A 19262-nucleotide genomic window follows, 5' to 3' on the forward strand; every position below is an offset into this window, starting at 1 on the left:
GATCGCAAACCAGAATTCAAAGCCGACAAAGTTTAAATTTATGGACTCACGCACAACTCTCTCATGAATTCAAACTTTTCCATGGCTGCGATATAACATTTAATTGCTAACCTATTATTTATTTTGTAAACAAAGCTTTGTGTGTCATAATATTAATGTAAAACAGCATTTACATACAAACTTTTTTTTTTTTGGCAAACCACCGCCGGTACTCCTCAGCCACCGCGGTGGCGCTTTACAACCGCGGTGGTGCAGTTGTCAAGTTTACCGGCACAGCCCTATTTCACATTTCTTCTACATAAATGACCCAATTTAAATACACATTCATCTTTCCAGAGGTGGAGTGTCCCTTTAAAGGATAATTCTGGTATTTAGCACTTTGAGTCTCTTTTCTGGTTTGTTTTGGATGAACTAGAGTGGTGGACACAGAAATGTTGACGATGGGTCCTGTCTCGACTTTTAGACTTGTTTAGAATCGCCTTTGACGGCTTCAGAGTGTCTGTCTATGGGCATGCACGAACATGTCCTAAAAACAAACCTAATAACTTTCGTTTTCAAAACTGTGCAACTCACCGAGTGGTTAGTGGTGTTCGTTGATGATTAAAAACAAATATATCGGCACAATGTATGATTTCAATCCGTGTTATTTGCTATATATTTACTAATATACTATTTTTTCAGATAGCTCACAACAAAGTATAAACTTCCGCTCGATATTTGAGTCTGAAGCATCTTTTCCGTTCCCGGTAGCGCAGTAATATCAACGAGCAATGAGTCCTCCAACAGAAATTAATGGGATTTTACAAAATGGCAAATAAAACACAACAGAAACTGTATTTTGCTACGCTACTTGTTTTTAATCATCAACGAACACCACTAACCACTCGGTGAGTTGCACAGTTTTGAAAACGAACGTTAAGGGTTGTTTTTAGGACATGTTCGTGCATGCCCATAGACAGCCACTCTGAAGCGCTCAAAGGCGATTCTAAACGAGTCAAAAAGTCGAGACAGGACCCATCGTCAACATTTCTGTGTCCACCACTCTAGTTCATCCAAAACAAACCAGAAAAGAGACTCAAAGTGCTAAATACCAGAATTATCCTTCAAGACTTCCGTTCATCTTCAGAACACAAATTAAGATATTTTTGATGAAATATGAGAGCTGGCTCACTCCTCCAAAGGCTTCTAGGCAATTTCATTCTGCCCAGAAAGTTAGTAAAGACATTGTTAAAATAGTCCAAGTGACTGGCTCAACCTTAAGTTCATCAAGCGACGACAATTATTTTTGTGTGCAAAAATAACAACTTTATTCAACTATTCATTTTCTTATGTGTGAGCCTCTGAGTGAGTTCACAAAAGTGAAATTTACATCGAGTCCCATCTGCGTCATCTTCTCAGTTCTCGCTGCTCTCGTGAACTCTAGGGCTGGGACGATACAACTATCTCCCGATTCGATACTATCACGATACTTGGGTGCTGATACTGCTGGTATTACAATATTTTTTTAAGAATTGCGATTCGATATTGCGATTTTTATTTTATTTTTAACACTAGACCATCAGAAAATGTTAAATCACACTTTTACAGACTGTATAGGCTACATGATGTATAAGATGAGTAATATTTACAAAAACAATTCATCTCATCTTTCTGACTTATTTCAGAAGCATCATACAGTTAGTACTACATTCTCTTTAATATATGATTGAGTTGAAAAAAAAATCAACTCGAACCGAATGAATAGAGAGGCGGGTCTTCCATTGTAGTGATGAAAGCTACAGTTGTTTTGGACGCCAGAGAGTGCGATGATGGAAGATAAACTTGTGGTGCTCTTGCGGGTTACCAGGAGCTTAACGACTTCACGAATCGTAACTATCACAATGTTAACAGAAAATAAACAAAGTTAATAAAAGTCTGATTTGACATTTACTTGACTGACAGGACAGCTGTTTCTGTGTTCGCCTAGCAACAAAAAACGCAGTTCACTGCTTGTTCTGTGTGATTGGGGCAGTGCTGTGTGCCTCGCGTTTTCGAACCGGAAAAACGTGTTAGGTGTGATTGGGGCTTTACTCTATCTTGATTGCTATCATAAACATCAGTGTTTATATTTGAAATTTAAACTTTTATCCTAGTACTTCTATGATAATTTGAACTAGCCTATTGCATCACAGAAATAATGATACTATGAGGTTGAAAAGACTGATTGTGAAGCTGTTTCATGACGACTCTCTCCGGGTCAGCACAGCTTTAAATGTTGCGATATGATTTTGTCAAGGGTTTAATAGACAGACGAAATGGAAGCAGATTGTGTGGGTGTTTGAATCGAGATCACATTTTTTTAAAGATGAATCGTGCAGCTCTATTGTCTTATCTCTCTCCCAGTATATGAGTAGCGTGATGGCTTATCAATGCATTCAATCTCACGCCGCTTTTACGTGTCCAATTGAAAGGGATATTAAGTTACTCGACACTCGAAATTTAACAACACATTTCATCCTTTGTTGGAACGAAGAGACTTACTTCGGTCAACCTCGTCTCTAACTTGAATTTCAATTAATATCGATTCTGTAATAAAGAAATAATCCATTTTAAGAACGTTTAAAAAACAACAACACGATACCTAGGTGAATCGATTTTTTCTCCCAGCACTAGTGAAGTCACTCAGAAGCCAATACGGAAGAAAATGAATAGTTGAATAAAGTCTTTATTTTGTTTTTTTGTGCATAAAAATTATTGTCGTCACTTGATAAACTCGCCAGAATAAAATTGCCTAGAAGCCTATTGAGGAGTGAGCCAGATCTCAGATTTCATCAAAAATATCTTAATTTGTGTTCTGAAGAGTCTTACGGGGTTGGAATAACATGAGGGTGAGTGATTACTGACAGAATTTTTTGGTGAACTAACCCTTAAACACCGTTTTCATTACATTTAAATGCTTATATGAAAATATGTGTTGTTGTTTTTTTAAGCTATAATGTAGCGTTTAAAAATGTATGATAATCATATGAAATGTTCTACTTTTTGATGTGCTGTAAAAGTGTGCACTTATAATTCACATGGTTGTGTTAATAAAAAATAAAGTTGTACAAATTCTGCAGAATTTTTTTTCTAACCTTAAAATAACATTTTAACTTGAAAGAAAGTGGACATTTTAATGTTCTTTGAATGTTGTATTGTTAATAACATTTTGGGGGAAAGAACGTTTCAGGAATGTTATGCTTACCTTAAGATGATGTTCCAGCAACGTTATGCCAATGTTCTGGCAATGTTATACTAGTCTTAAGATAACGTTGCATGAACGTTATGCTAACCTCAAGGTAACGTTGCATGAACATTATGCTAACCTTAAGATAACGTTCCATGAACGTTATGCTAACCTTAAGATAACATTCCATGAACGTAATGCTAACCTTAAGAATGTTCCAGTAATGTTGTGCTAATGTTCCAGCAACGTTATGCTAACCTTAAGATAATGTTCCAGCAACATTATGCAAACCTTAAGATAACTTTCCATGAACATTATGCTAACCTTAAGATAACGTTCCATGAACGTTATGCTAACCTTAAGATAACATTCCATGAACGTTATGCTAACCTTAAGAATGTTCCAGCAATGTTGTGCTAACGTTCCAGCAATGTTAGCTAACCTTAAGATAACGTTCCATGAATATTATGCTAACCTTAAGATAACGTTCCATGAACGTTATGCTAACCTTAAGATAACGTTCCATTAACGTTATTCTAATCTTAAGATAACGTTCCATGAACGTTATGCTAACCTTAAGATAACGTTCCATGAACATTATGCTAACCTTAAGATAACATTCCATGAACGTTATGCTAACCTTGAGAATGTTCCAGCAATGTTGTGCTAACGTTCCAGCAACGTTATGCTAACCTTAAGATAACGTTCCAGCAACGTTATGCTAACCTTAAGATAACGTTCCAGCAACGTTATGCTAACCTTAAGATAACGTTCCAGCAACGTTATGCAAACCTTAAGATAATGTTCCAGCAATGTTGTGCTAACCTTAAGATAACATTCCAGCAACGTTATGCAAACCTTAAGATAATGTTCCAGCAATGTTGTGCTAACGTTCCAGCAACGTTATGCTAACCTTAAGATAACGTTCCAGCAACGTTATGTAAACCTTAAGACAATGTTCCAGCAACGTTATGCTAACATTCCGGCAACGTTATGCTAACCTTAAGATAACGTTCCAGCAACATTATCCTAACGTTCCAGCAATGTTTTTCTAACATTAAAATACCATTCCAGCAACGTTATGCAAACTGGACATTTCAACATTTTAAGAACGTTTCAAGTCAACGTTCCCACAACGTTCTTAGAACATATTTTTGTTAGCTGGGACGCGATTTGAAGACAAGAAAGATGTAAGGTAAGAAATTCTTAATTATTAGTTAATGTTATTGTTGCGTTTGAATGTTTCATATTTTGGAGCGCATTGTGCGTTTGAAAAGCAAAACGCACCAAACAATAGGCTTCATGTTTTTATATTGTAATCAATATATTTTTCTCTAGCATAGTTGTTACTGAAATCTTTTGGAAGACTTAATTTATTGTTATTATTATTTTATGCAGCACTGTGCATAGCCTATGCCTACAAGGCACAACAAACCTGGTGTTCATTATTGTTGGAAACATTTGTGTGTGTGTGTATTCTGTGAATTTTAAAAATAAATTTTAACCAGAAAAATCTAAAATCTATTCCCAAAATCGTGCAGGCCTTTCTCTTGATATTAGTATGTTCACTTTTTTTTTTCTTTCAGGGCCCAGATGCCACTGAGTCCTGCTGACTTCAACATTAACATGAGTCTCTGTACATGAACATGGTAAAGTGAAAATCAAACACCTTGGAAATGAAAGGTATGTACAATGTTTTTAGGAATGGCACAAATGTCTCTGTCTTTGGATCATTGTTTTCAATAATGTGCTATTGTGTCATTTGTTGTGTATCTTTGGATTATGTTGTGTTGTAAATAAATCCAAAATAAAGATGAAAAACCGCACTCTCAAGGTATATTTTCATTGATTTATTGTTACCATGTCCACACAGACACGTTTCAGCCTAAGCCATCATCAGTGTGTACTGTATGGCTTAGTCCGAAACGCATCTGTGTGGACATGGTAACAATAAATTAGGGATGCACCGATATGAAAATTTTGGCCGATATCGATATCCGATATTAATTTTTCTGTTATGGCCGATGACCGATATTTACCGATATCGATATGTGTTTTTAAAAAATGTTTCTGAGATGATAAAAGTTTGTACATACTGAATTTCTTCCTTTATTTTCAGAATGCATTTTATTTCCAAATAACAAGGTTACAGGGCTACCATAAAACATAAGTAACCAACTTTTACCACTTATCAAGCATGCCAGTATTCATGGCAACATGTTTTCAGCTCTGTGCACTCCAGTTAAACTCAAATTTGAGAAAAAGGCTAAATCAAAATATCCAACACATATCCTGACTGTTCGTGCACATTTTTATGTAAATGTAAATGTCCAAACCCTGAAACAAGGTTTCTACCAAGCAAACATAAAAAAAACAAGTCAATTTTAAGACCCATCTATAAAAATGTTCAAACAAAAATGAGAACTGTGACATAACCGTAATTCAAAAGACATGGTGGTCTTTGTACATTCTCGAACTTAAAGCAGCAACAATTTACTCAAAAGTAAATGTCCCAAACAAACAGGGTTTCCACCTAACACTGTGCAGTAAGTTGTCCAGGCCTACTTCATCACCAAAGGCAGGTTTTTTTTTTACAAAGAGAAGCATTTCTGCTTTCTCACACTGGATCCTGTTTCTCTTTTCATCAACAATATGTAATGCAGCAGAGAAGAGACGTTCGCTGTCCACACTTGTACATGGAGCTGAAAGGTACTTGCGCGCTGCTTTAGCCAGGGCAGGAAAGCGAGACATGTTGTTTTTCCAATACTGCAGTGGGCTCTCATTTCTGGGGATGAGGGGCTCACTCAGATAGCCATGCACCTACAGGAATGTAGACAAGTGTATTACTATGCATGTCTGATCAATTACCAGCAGCTAGACATTACTGTCCTCCTCCCCTTAAGAGCTTTGATGAACTTTGCTCTGAGGAGATGACCAGTGCTTAAGGTCAACCTCAAGGGGACAGAGAAGCATTACTAAACAATATTCTTTATAATAATTAGCTTTTTTATTTAAGTAAATTTATTTTAGTACCTCTATAGAATTCACAGCACGTTAATAATAAAAAAGAACTGCACAAAAGACTTCGTTATTTGAATTAAAGACTGGGTCTGATAATACTATACCTGCACACTTATGTGGCTTGTCAGGCCTGCCTGCTGTTCCATGGTCGAGTTTTCCTCCAGAATTTCATCATGCATGTCAAGCAGCGACTTTCCACCCTCGTCACTTGTTCTAATCTTCTTCTCTTGCGGTTCTTCTGTGTCCGGTGTCTCCGTAGCGCTGTCGCTGTGCGTCATTTTGTCCACTTGCTGCTGGAGCGTCTTTACCGCCGCTTGCTTGGTGACTGTGTCAAAATAACGGTCTTTGTAACGCGGGTCAAGGATCGTTGCCAAATAGTAAAGCGGCTCAGAGAAGGCGCTTCCAAATCGCTCGTTCACAGCGTCCAGTAGTGTGTGCTTTGCTGTGCGGACCCCACTGTCTGTGTCAGCTGTCTTGCTCAGCAAACGTTTCAATGCCACAACAGACGGAATCACGTCCGCAGTAGTGGCCTGATGTGAGCTGATCTCCCTCGTTAATTGTTCAAATGGAGTGAGAAGCGTGGCCATGTTTTCAACGAGGCCCCACTGATGTGCACTTAAACACGCAGGCAGCTCATGATCTGCTCCATACACACCAAGCGCACGCTTCTGATCCAGTAGACTTTTCATCATAAGAAAAGTACTATTCCATCTTGTCGCCACATCTTGTTGTAGCATCATGGTTTTCGTGCCTAACTCTTGCTGTATGTCTCTCAGCCGAGAGGTAGCGAGTTGAGAGTGGCGAAAATGTCCGACAATTTTCCTTCCGATCGCCACACAGTCAGAAATGCTCCGCTGGCTTAGCACTCCGTCATGCACTGCTAGCTGCAGCGTGTGAGCCATGCAGCCCAGGCTTTTAACGCCGCACTCCTCCATTGCCTTCTGCATATTCCGCGCATTGTCACGAAGCACAACATGTACATTGTCTTTTTTAATTTTCCACGTAGCAAACATGCAGTCAAAAGCGCCAGCGATGGCGACTCCCGTATGCGATCCTGCAAACTCGTGCGCATGTAAAACAGCTCTCTTCATTTCAAAGTTTTCATTAATCCACTGAGCAGTAAGGCTCAACATACTCATCTGACTTATATCCGAGCTCCATATATCCGTTGTGAAGCTAATGTCAGTCACATTGTCCAACAATTTGTGGATATGCGTGGCCACGACTTCGTACAAAGCAGGGAGGGAGACGTCGGAAAAGTAGCGCCGACTTGGCAGACTATAGCGGGGTTCAATATGCTCTATCAACCGCCGAAATCCCCGGTCCTCCACTATGGAAAAAGGCTGATCGTCAAGAGCAATCATTTCCATTACCTTGTCGGTTATTGATCTGGCTTTTGCGCTGTCCTTGGCAAATTTCTTGGTCTTGTCGAGTACCTGCTGTATCGGACTCCCAGCTGCAGCTGCTTTCGTGTTTGCCTGCTGGCTAATGTTAGCAGCATTTTTTTCCTGCAATTGTTTGTGTAGGTCTGGGTGGCGGGTTTTCAAATGACTTATTAAATTTGTGGTGTTGAATGACTTGGCGCGGCACCCTCCTCGCATTACCTCGACTTTGCAGGTGTTGCAAACTGCTTTTCGAGTGTCTTCTTTCGACACCGTGAAAAACGCCCACACCGCTGACATTTTTTCTCCTCTTCAGTTTAACATCCCACATGTGCTGCCTTTGACACTGACACTGTCGCGTATCACGTGCACAAACAAATACCGCGACCAAATCCCCCTCCCCCTCCCTCTCCCGACACAGCAACTAGATGGATACACATCGGTTGTGGTTATCGGCCCAATTTTACTCATCGGACCGATGCCGATAGGTTAAAAAATGACGAACATCGGCCGATATCGATATTTATGCCGATATATATCGTGCATCCCTACAATAAATCAATGAAAATATACCTTGAGAGTGCGGTTTTTCATCTTTATTTTTGATAACGTCTGTATTACTCGCACCCATAAATGATTTGGCAGTTGAGCGCGCCTGCTCTTAATACTTGTAAATAAATCCAAACAATCTAAAAGCCATTCTTTTTTAAATCTCCTCATTCTTTGTGCAAGGTTGCTCAGAATGACAGGGGCCTGATAGCTCCTAATAGGGCCATTAGGGGAGGGTCTTTGTCTTTCTCAGGTGTGAAAGGCTTACATATAAATAATGTGTTCACGCCTCCCGCATAAAGCTTTCTTACACAAAACACGACTTACAGTTTTTAAATCAATATGTTGTCTTATCTGAATGAGCAGTCAGGGTGATTCACATAGTTTTGGAGCAAATATTCTAGGCTACGTCATACAATTTTCAAAAGTCTTGTGAAGAAATAATCAGTATGGGTTTCATGACCTTATTTCAGTGAGAATTTTTTTTTTGTATTTTCACAAACCACGCATAAATGTCATTATCTCAAACCTACAAACTTTTACATACATGCTGCTGACTTATTCTTGTAGCAGAGTTTGTGCTGAATACAGTGTAATTAGACTTTAGCCATGAAAATGTCACAAGTAACAGAAATAACCACAAATGTCAGAGCATGTCAGAACACCTCCAGAAAACACCTCAGACCCCAGAGGGTTAATGCTATGCACACACACACACACACACACACACACACACACACACACACACACACACACACACACACACACACACACACACACACACACAGTGTATATAGTAACTACATTTAGTTTTAAGTTTTTAATGACATTTTATTACATGAATACACAGGAAATGTTCCTTTCAACTTCAAATGTTTCCTTTTAGACTAATATTTTCATTTTTACACAACTAGTAAAACGCAGTTGTTTCTTTTTTCAGGATTTTGTGTATAAACATAGAATACTGAATGTTATGAACGTAATGTTAAAAATGAATGGTAGAATGCTGTATGTACTTACATGCATGTATGCACAGATCCTTATTTTTTACAAGGCTAATCATAACGTCAGCGTAAACACATAACGCTAATAGACTAGACGGATTTCAGAAAAATGGCCTTCTATAAGAAGTGAGGAGCATTTATGGGTACAAGTTGGGAACCGGCCTACCTTACATATTTCAAGGGTGCTGAGTCCAAAAAAACTGGTACCCAAGCAAAATTTTGAGTTTTTTACCTTCTAATTTGCATATCAAAATGGCCGCCAAATTGCCTATCTTGCTCAGTCGTTGGACCATTTTCCCCTAGTTTTTTTGTAAGTAGGCAATCAAGATGAGGAAATTAAGTTTCTAGATCGATAGTCAAGGGTCAGAGCAAAGATATAATGGAGGCTCACTGCCTTTTTTATGTATATATATATGCAAAATACCAACTTTTAAGGTGAAATTAAGCATTATTTGTGTCATTTTTTTTTAAGGCTGACATACATATTCAATCAATATCACTCTTAAATGTTCCCAGTGTATATATGATATGTGATGTATTCCATATTACATAATAACTAAGAAAAACACCATTGCATGTCGTCTGAGATTTCATTTTTTTATGCAAATTAAGGCGAGACACTACAGATGAATAGGGTAACATTTTTAACTAGCAGATATCACCATGAAACTTTCACAGTTGATTACCTACATTAAGATGAGAAACAAAATGTATTACAAGTTTTCTGTAATTTAATGTTTAAATATGCAAATTAGGCAATATCTAATCAAATGTGCACTAATTTGCATAGATTTAAAAAAACGAAATCTAAGCATTGGATAAAGCCAGGTTAAAAATTATTTTTTCATTGTGTTCACATATTAGATGGGAAAAAAATTACAGAAGGATTTTTGGATATCTACTTTTGTTATCCTGTAAATCAGAAAATACTGTCAATAGCCTTAAAAAAATGATTTTCGCCATGTTTTTTGGAATAAAATGTTATATAAATCAGGCTAGGAATAATATATTTACAAATCCCTCTGTAAATGTCTTCATAATATAACTAGGTACAAGACTGGAAAGTTTGGTGTATAGGTGCCACTGAAGTGGAGCGTCATCCATGTGGTTTCCTTAGTCTGCTTCCGAAGCCTTCACCGGCCCCAAGCAGGAGGACGGCACCGCCCGTTCCTCGAGGGAGCTGTCTCCCTGCTCAAGGCAAAGCAGCTTGACAGCAGGGAAGTCCATGATGAACCAAAAAAAAAATTAAACAAAAACACAAACAAGACGGAAAACAAAAACACCAAAGAATCGACGACGAAAGTTAGGCTTTAATGCTCCAACAGAGTAATCCAAAGAGGTACATCCAAACACAACTACACATAGACGAGACCCAACACGAAACACAAACTGATCTGAACTTAAGTAGTTAGAGGATAATGAGACATGAACACCTGAACACAACACACACCTGAACTGAGTAATGAATCTTCTTCTTCTTCATTTGGTGTTTTATGGCGGTTGGCAAACCAACTTCCGGTGCATTACCGCCACCAACTGGACTGGAGTGTGAAGCACTAATAACAAAAAAAAAAAACAATAAGCAACTCAAAAAAAAATAAATAAATAAATAAATAAACACTTCAATACTTCAAATTCTCCAACCTACTCCTATTGCTTTAAGATACTTCATTATCTCACTATATATTTTTACTTGTTCTACTTGCTTTCCCAATAGACTTTCCATACTGAATACTACCACACCCAATTTTCTTACTTTCCTCTTAAGTACTAACCTTTCTTTTCCATATTTTAAACATTTTATTAAAACATGTTCTATTGTTTCTGCCTGATCACAATAATTACATTTTCCCGTATCATGTTTTCCTATCTTAAACAAGGAATGATTTAATCGTGTGTGCCCTATTCTAATACGAGAAACAATCGTATCCTCTTTCCTATTCCCAAAAACACTTCTTCCGTTTCCTACTTGCTTCTGAATACTATACAACTGTCTTCCCTTGACCTCATTATTCCATAGTTCTTGCCATTTATTGTTTATGAATTCTTTTATTTTACTTTTAACGTCATTTTTGCTTAACGTCACTTGCACATTTATCTCATTATGTTTTACTGCTTGCTTTGCTAGTCTATCTACCACTTCATTGGCCTCCAATCCCACATGAGCAGGAACCCACACAAACACTATTAAGCTTACACTACTTATTCTTAACAAACTTGCAAGTATTTCATATATAATGTCTTGCCTTGATACTTTATTTCCACTTACGAGGCTTGTGATTGCTGCAAACGAATCAGAACATATAGCTACTAATCTCGGTTTTACATCCGCTACCCAATGAAGTGCAACCATCATGGCAACTAATTCTGCTGCAAATACTGAGATATGATCAGTTATTCTTTTCTTGATACTAATTTGAAACTTAGGAATAAATACAGCAGCTGCTGTTCTTCCAGAGATAGGATCCTTAGACCCATCAGTAGTAATGAATCAAATTAACAACCATGAAGACAAGCTAACCAAGGTGAAAACACAAACAGAGTCCATGTGGAGAAAACTAAAAATAAACAAAACCAGATAACCCTGAAAGGAATACAGCTTTCATGTAGTATGTGCTCTATTTATTGCTTTTTATGGCAAATTTATAAGTAAAAATAATAAAATTATATCATTGTGTTAATTCTTTTTTGTAGTTTTTCTATTATTATTCTATTAAAATGAATGAACTATCTATTAAATATGACATGAATATGAGAACAAGTGAACAAGTTATTTATTTTCATTATACCATATAAAGTTATATAAAGTTATTATCGTCATTATTTTTTAAGGTGTAAAATAGTTATTTCTACTCTCTGGCACACACAAATCCCGTCATCTTAAGCCGCTCACTCAATTTTATTTCTCTTTTCTCCATAAAGTACATGTGCCATTCACTATAATGAACAAGTGAACTTGTGACCGATTTCAGATGCATCTAAGACGAAACTGCAAAGTAAATGACAAATTATGACCCACAGACAAAACTTCATAATAAAAGTCAGACAAAAACAATAGCTGAAAACCAAAAAGAGCAGAATTAGACTGTGGACCGACTAGACGTTAAAATTTAAGATATTTTTTATGGGCTGGCCCCACTCTCATGGAACCAATGAATACTGCTATTTGATAGAAGACTATAGTGGGCCACACATGGTTGCTGCTACTACATACAATGTGGGTGGAGGGAGACTGCCTTCGGTCCAACCCTTCTTGCAGGAAGGAAAGCACGACACTGATCGGGCATTTTCTGGGGTCTTCTCTGCGAGAAGAGCACCAGGTGACAAAGAGGTTCCACTTCAACGCGTAGGCATGTCTCGTGGACGATGCTCTAGCGGAAGTGATGGTAGCCACTACCACTGGTGGGTGGGTACTCAAACCTGCCTCGTCCCGTCCAGGAGCCACACGTGGAGGTTCCAAAGATCGGGATGAGGGTGCCATAGGGTGCACCGTCCCTGAGAAAGGAGGTCGTTCCTCAGAGGGATTGGCCAGGGAGGTGCTGTCGCGAGGAGGACTAGTTCGGAGAACCAGGTCCGGTTGTGTCAATGAGGGGCAACCAAAATGACCTTCTCCCTGTCCTCCCTGAGCTTGCACAGGGTCTGTGCAAGAAGGCTCACTGGGGGAAACGCATACTTGCAAAGGCCCCGCGGCCAGCTGTGCACCAGTGCGTCCGTGCCGAGCGTGCCCTCGGTCAGGGAGTAAAACAGGTCGCAATGGGACGAGTTGTGGGAGGCAAACAGGTCTACCTGTGCGTCCCCGAACTGATCCCAAATCAGCTGAACCGTCTTTGGATGGAGTCGCCATTCTCCAGGGAGAGGCTGAAGCCATGAGAGCACGTGAGCATCTTGAACGGAAGCCTGTGAAGGAGTGCTGCCCATCTCAGGAGTGCTGCTTAGCCTGGCCAACTCGCAGCTTGGAGTTAGGGCTCAGTTCTTCTCAGGAGCTGGTAGCAGGACCTCTCCTTCCCCCGGTGGAGGGCCGGGGGAGAATCTTTTTTCTAAGAACTGATGCCCCTTCCTCCGAGCCCCAAGAGGCCATGGATGGCAGTGTGCGACGCTCTGCCTCGCCACTCTTGTCCCCCTCTGTCGCCAGACCTCTGTCAGAGCAGGCCCCCCGTGGAACACTGGTCCTTCCCTGGCCTCCTCTGTCAGGATGCGGCATTGACCGCTGCCCTACCGAGGGTACGTCTGTGGTTCCCATGACCCCGCTGGTTCAGTTCTTGGGAGCCTGGCTAGAGCTTCCCAACCTGTCCCGCTGGGTTGAGAGAACCACCAGGCTCGGCTATGCGATTCAGTTCGCACGATCTCCTCCCCGCCTCCGGGGAGTCCGTTACACTATGGTGGGTGGCAATGCCCCTGTCATGCGTACGGAGGTCGCTACCTTTCTGGCGAAAGGTGCAGTCGAGATTGTCCCTCCAGCCGAAATGAAGTCCGGGTTCTACAGCCCTTACTTCATTGTACCGAACAAAACCAGTGGGTTACGGCCAATCCTGGACCTGCACGTCTTGAACCGATCCCTTCACAGGCTTCCGTTCAAGATGCTCACGTGCTCTCATGGCTTCAGCCTCTCCCTGGAGAATGGCGACTCCATCCAAAGACGGTTCAGCTGATTTGGGATCAGTTCGGGGACGCACAGGTAGACCTGTTTGCCTCCCACAACTCGTCCCATTGCGACCTGTTTTACTCCCTGACCGAGGGCACGCTCGGCACGGACGCACTGGTGCACAGCTGGCCGCGGGGCCTTTGCAAGTATGCGTTTCCCCCAGTGAGCCTTCTTGCACAGACCCTGTGCAAGCTCAGGGAGGACAGGGAGAAGGTCATTTTGGTTGCCCCTCATTGACACAACCGGACCTGGTTCTCCAAACTAGTCCTCCTCGCGACAGCACCTCCCTGGCCAATCCCTCTGAGGAACGACCTCCTTTCTCAGGGACGGTGCACCCTATGGCACCCTCATCCCGATCTTTGGAACCTCCACGTGTGGCTCCTGGACGGGACGAGGCAGGTTTGAGTACCCTACCACCAGCGGTAGTGGCTACCATCACTTCCGCTAGAGCATCGTCCACGAGACATGCCTACGCGTTGAAGTGGAACCTCTTCGTCACCTGGTGCTCTTCTCGCAGAGAAGACCCCAGAAAATGCCCGATCAGTGTCGTGCTTTCCTTCCTGCAAGAAGGGTTGGACCGAAGGCAGTCTCCCTCCACCCTGAAAGTGTACGTTGCCGCTCCTCTGCGAAGAAACATATCTGCATGTTGCCAGCATACTTCCTTATATACCCATGAGGTAAGGCGGAGTTACGCAATGCAAATTCCGAAGACCCATGGCATTTCTTTGCCATTGGCTCGTTTTATTTCTCGAAGATGAGAGGCTTTCTAAGCGAAACCCCATTCGTCGTCATGATGTAACGTCTCCGTTCCCTACTCAGGGAACGAGGGTTACATATGTAACCGAGACGTTTTATGCCCCCCTCTCAGAAGCCTTGGACATTTGGGACAATGTGTCAAAAAATATTTTCTCTAACCTCAAACCCTTTCTCCCACATTGTATGTAGTAGCAGCAACCATGTGTGGCCCACTATAGTCTTCTATCAAATAGCAGTATTCATTGGTTCCATGAGAGTGGGGCCAGCCCATAAAAAATATCTTAAATTTTAACGTCTAGTCGGTCCACAGTCTAATTCTGCTCTTTTTGGTTTTCAGCTATTGTTTTTGTCTGACTTTTATTATGAAGTTTTGTCTGTGGGTCATAATTTGTCATTTACTTTGCAGTTTCGTCTTAGATGCATCTGAAATCGGTCACAAGTTCACTTGTTCATTATAGTGAATGGCACATGTACTTTATGGAGAAAAGAGAAATAAAATTGAGTGAGCGGCTTAAGATGACGGGATTTGTGTGTGCCAGAGAGTAGAAATAACTATTTTACACCTTAAAAAATAATGACGATAATAACTTTATATAACTTTATATGGTATAATGAAAATAAATAACTTGTTCACTTGTTCTCATATTCATGTCATATTTAATAGATAGTTCATTCATTTTAATAGAATAATAATAGAAAAACTACAAAAAAGAATTAACACAATGATATAATTTTATTATTTTTACTTATAAATTTGCCATAAAAAGCAATAAATAGAGCACATACTACATGAAAGCTGTATTCCTTTCAGGGTTATCTGGTTTTGTTTATTTTTAGTTTTCTCCACATGGACTCTGTTTGTGTTTTCACCTTGGTTAGCTTGTCTTCATGGTTGTTAATTTGATTCATTACTACTGATGGGTCTAAGGATCCTATCTCTGGAAGAACAGCAGCTGCTGTATTTATTCCTAAGTTTCAAATTAGTATCAAGAAAAGAATAACTGATCATATCTCAGTATTTGCAGCAGAATTAGTTGCCATGATGGTTGCACTTCATTGGGTAGCGGATGTAAAACCGAGATTAGTAGCTATATGTTCTGATTCGTTTGCAGCAATCACAAGCCTCGTAAGTGGAAATAAAGTATCAAGGCAAGACATTATATATGAAATACTTGCAAGTTTGTTAAGAATAAGTAGTGTAAGCTTAATAGTGTTTGTGTGGGTTCCTGCTCATGTGGGATTGGAGGCCAATGAAGTGGTAGATAGACTAGCAAAGCAAGCAGTAAAACATAATGAGATAAATGTGCAAGTGACGTTAAGCAAAAATGACGTTAAAAGTAAAATAAAAGAATTCATAAACAATAAATGGCAAGAACTATGGAATAATGAGGTCAAGGGAAGACAGTTGTATAGTATTCAGAAGCAAGTAGGAAACGGAAGAAGTGTTTTTGGGAATAGGAAAGAGGATACGATTGTTTCTCGTATTAGAATAGGGCACACACGATTAAATCATTCCTTGTTTAAGATAGGAAAACATGATACGGGAAAATGTAATTATTGTGATCAGGCAGAAACAATAGAACATGTTTTAATAAAATGTTTAAAATATGGAAAAGAAAGGTTAGTACTTAAGAGGAAAGTAAGAAAATTGGGTGTGGTAGTATTCAGTATGGAAAGTCTATTGGGAAAGCAAGTAGAACAAGTAAAAATATATAGTGAGATAATGAAGTATCTTAAAGCAATAGGAGTAGGTTGGAGAATTTGAAGTATTGAAGTGTTTATTTTTTTTTTTATTTTTTTTTTTTTGAGTTGCTTATTGTTTGTTTTTTTTGTTATTAGTGCTTCACACTCCAGTCCAGTTGGTGGCGGTAATGCACCGGAAGTTGGTTTGCCAACCGCCATAAAACACCAAATGAAGAAGAAGAAGATTCATTACTCAGTTCAGGTGTGTGTTGTGTTCAGGTGTTCATGTCTCATTATCCTCTAACTACTTAAGTTCAGATCAGTTTGTGTTTCGTGTTGGGTCTCGTCTATGTGTAGTTGTGTTTGGATGTACCTCTTTGGATTACTCTGTTGGAGCATTAAAGCCTAACTTTCGTCGTCGATTCTTTGGTGTTTTTGTTTTCCGTCTTGTTTGTGTTTTTGTTTAATTTTTTTTTTGGTTCATCATGGACTTCCCTGCTGTCAAGCTGCTTTGCCTTGAGCAGGGAGACAGCTCCCTCGAGGAACGGGCGGTGCCGTCCTCCTGCTTGGGGCCGGTGAAGGCTTCGGAAGCAGACTAAGGAAACCACATGGATGACGCTCCACTTCAGTGGCACCTATACACCAAACTTTCCAGTCTTGTACCTAGTTATATTATGAAGACATTTACAGAGGGATTTGTAAATATATTATTCCTAGCCTGATTTATATAACATTTTATTCCAAAAAACATGGCGAAAATCATTTTTTTAAGGCTATTGACAGTATTTTCTGATTTACAGGATAACAAAAGTAGATATCCATAAATCCTTCTGTAATTTTTTTCCCATCTAATATGTGAACACAATGAAAAAATAATTTTTAACCTGGCTTTATCCAATGCTTAGATTTCGTTTTTTTAAATCTATGCAAATTAGTGCACATTTGATTAGATATTGCCTAATTTGCATATTTAAACATTAAATTACAGAAAACTTGTAATACATTTTGTTTCTCATCTTAATGTAGGTAATCAACTGTGAAAGTTTCATGGTGATATCTGCTAGTTAAAAATGTTACCCTATTCATCTGTAGTGTCTCGCCTTAATTTGCATAAAAAAATGAAATCTCAGACGACATGCAATGGTGTTTTTCTTAGTTATTATGTAATATGGAATACATCACATATCATATATACACTGGGAACATTTAAGAGTGATATTGATTGAATATGTATGTCGGCCTTAAAAAATGACACAAATAATGCTTAATTTCACCTTAAAAGTTGGTATTTTGCATATATATATACATAAAAAAGGCAGTGAGCCTCCATTATATCTTTGCTCTGACCCTTGACTATCGATCTAGAAACTTAATTTCCTCATCTTGATTGCCTACTTACAAAAAAACTAGGGGAAAATGGTCCAACGACTGAGCAAGATGGGCAATTTGGCGGCCATTTTGATATGCAAATTAGAAGGTCAAAAACTCAAAATTTTGCTTGGGTACCAGTTTTTTTGGACTCAGCACCCTTGAAATATGTTAAGTAGGCTGGTTCCCGACTTGTACCCATAAATGCTCCTCACTTTCACTTTTTGGGTACATCCCATCTAGACTATAATGTCCACCTTGGACTTGCATGCCTTTGACTAGTGATGGAATGTCAGGTGTAATGCCAGTGACAGCCAGTCTAAAATCGCTGTGGACTTCCAGTCTGTTGCGTGACTTTGTTTTTATAGCCACAAGGGCACTGAAGGCTGTCTCAGAGAGGTAGGTGGTACTGAAAGGAAGAATGATCTTTGTAATGGCATAGTTTGCGAGTTTAGGTGTGACAACAGGTCCCCTGGCTATCCAAAGCCTTTTGAATCCATTCTCCTGGAAGTACTTTTTTGACAGTGAATCAGTTTGTAGTTCAGCGAGCTCATCTTCACAGCCAAGGTATTCCACATCTTCAAGCCTGGATGTGAAGGGATCCATAACCCACGACTCCTTGGATAATGCGTCAACATCCGCAAAGCGGGACTTTAATTCCTCCTGTAGCGCAGTCATGTGACGGCAAAACTCGGCGTGCAAAGATGCACTCATGTTACCCCCAGAATGTTGAAGCAGCAGTGGAAAGTGTTGTTAATGCCCCTGTGACATTTTTCCAGCCCTGTACTCCAGCTTGCGCATTAAAGCATCGATTGCTTCTTTGCACTCCAAGATGTTTGACTCAGAGCCCTGCAGTCTCTTGTTGGTCTCATTATAAAGAGTGAATATGTCAGCAAGGTGTGCGGTTTTGATCCAGAACCCATCAGTCAGCTGCTCCAACAGTGTGTTTTGATTTTGCAGAAATTCCAGGATTTTATCCTGCAGTTCTAGAAAGCGCACAAGCACTTTGCCACGCGAAAGCCAGCGCACCTCCGTGTGTAGCAGTAGAGTTTGGTGCGCTTCATCCTCACACAGTTGTGCAAATAATCTCTGGTTGGTAGGGCGAGCTTTAATGAAGTTTACGACTTTTACAACTGTTGCCAGTGTGTCACCAAGGTCTCTGGACAGTTTTTTACTGGCGAGTGCCTGGCGATGTATCATACAGTGGAAAATTACACAGTCTGGAGCCTTTTCCATCAAACGGCTGTTAAATCCCTTATTTCTACCCATCATCGCGGCAGCTCCATCCGTGCAGCAAGCGACGATATTTGTGTAGGGCAGATTGTATGATGTGAGGTATGAATCAACTGCCATAAAAATATCCTGACCTGTAGTTGTTGTGGGTAAATTTGTAGACATAAGTATGTCCCGTTTCAACTCATCTCCGTCCACATACTGTACATATACGATAAGCACAGACTCTCCCGCTACCGTGGTCGTTTCATCCAGCTGTATAGCAAATTGGACTTCTCTAAGCTTTTCATGCAACTGTTTTTTTGCAGTTTCTGCCATTTTATCAATTCTGTCTTTAACAGTGTTGTTAGAAAGTGGGACAGATTTAACCTTTTCAGCTGCTTGCGGGCCACATAGTCCCTCCACTATTTTAATGCAGG

At 39.9% G+C, this 19262-nt stretch overlaps 1 protein-coding gene across 1 annotated transcript in view; it reads left to right on the plus strand.

Moving 5' to 3' along the window:
* The window catches only part of LOC307151144 (endonuclease domain-containing 1 protein-like), a 244755-nt gene that overhangs the window by 141682 nt on the left and 83811 nt on the right, over positions 1-19262 (plus strand). The gene's annotated exons all lie outside the window — the stretch shown is intronic.

This window comes from Squalius cephalus (genome assembly GCF_949319135.1).
Source record: "Squalius cephalus genome assembly, chromosome: 23".
In the NCBI taxonomy this organism is placed as follows: domain Eukaryota; kingdom Metazoa; phylum Chordata; class Actinopteri; order Cypriniformes; family Leuciscidae; genus Squalius; species Squalius cephalus.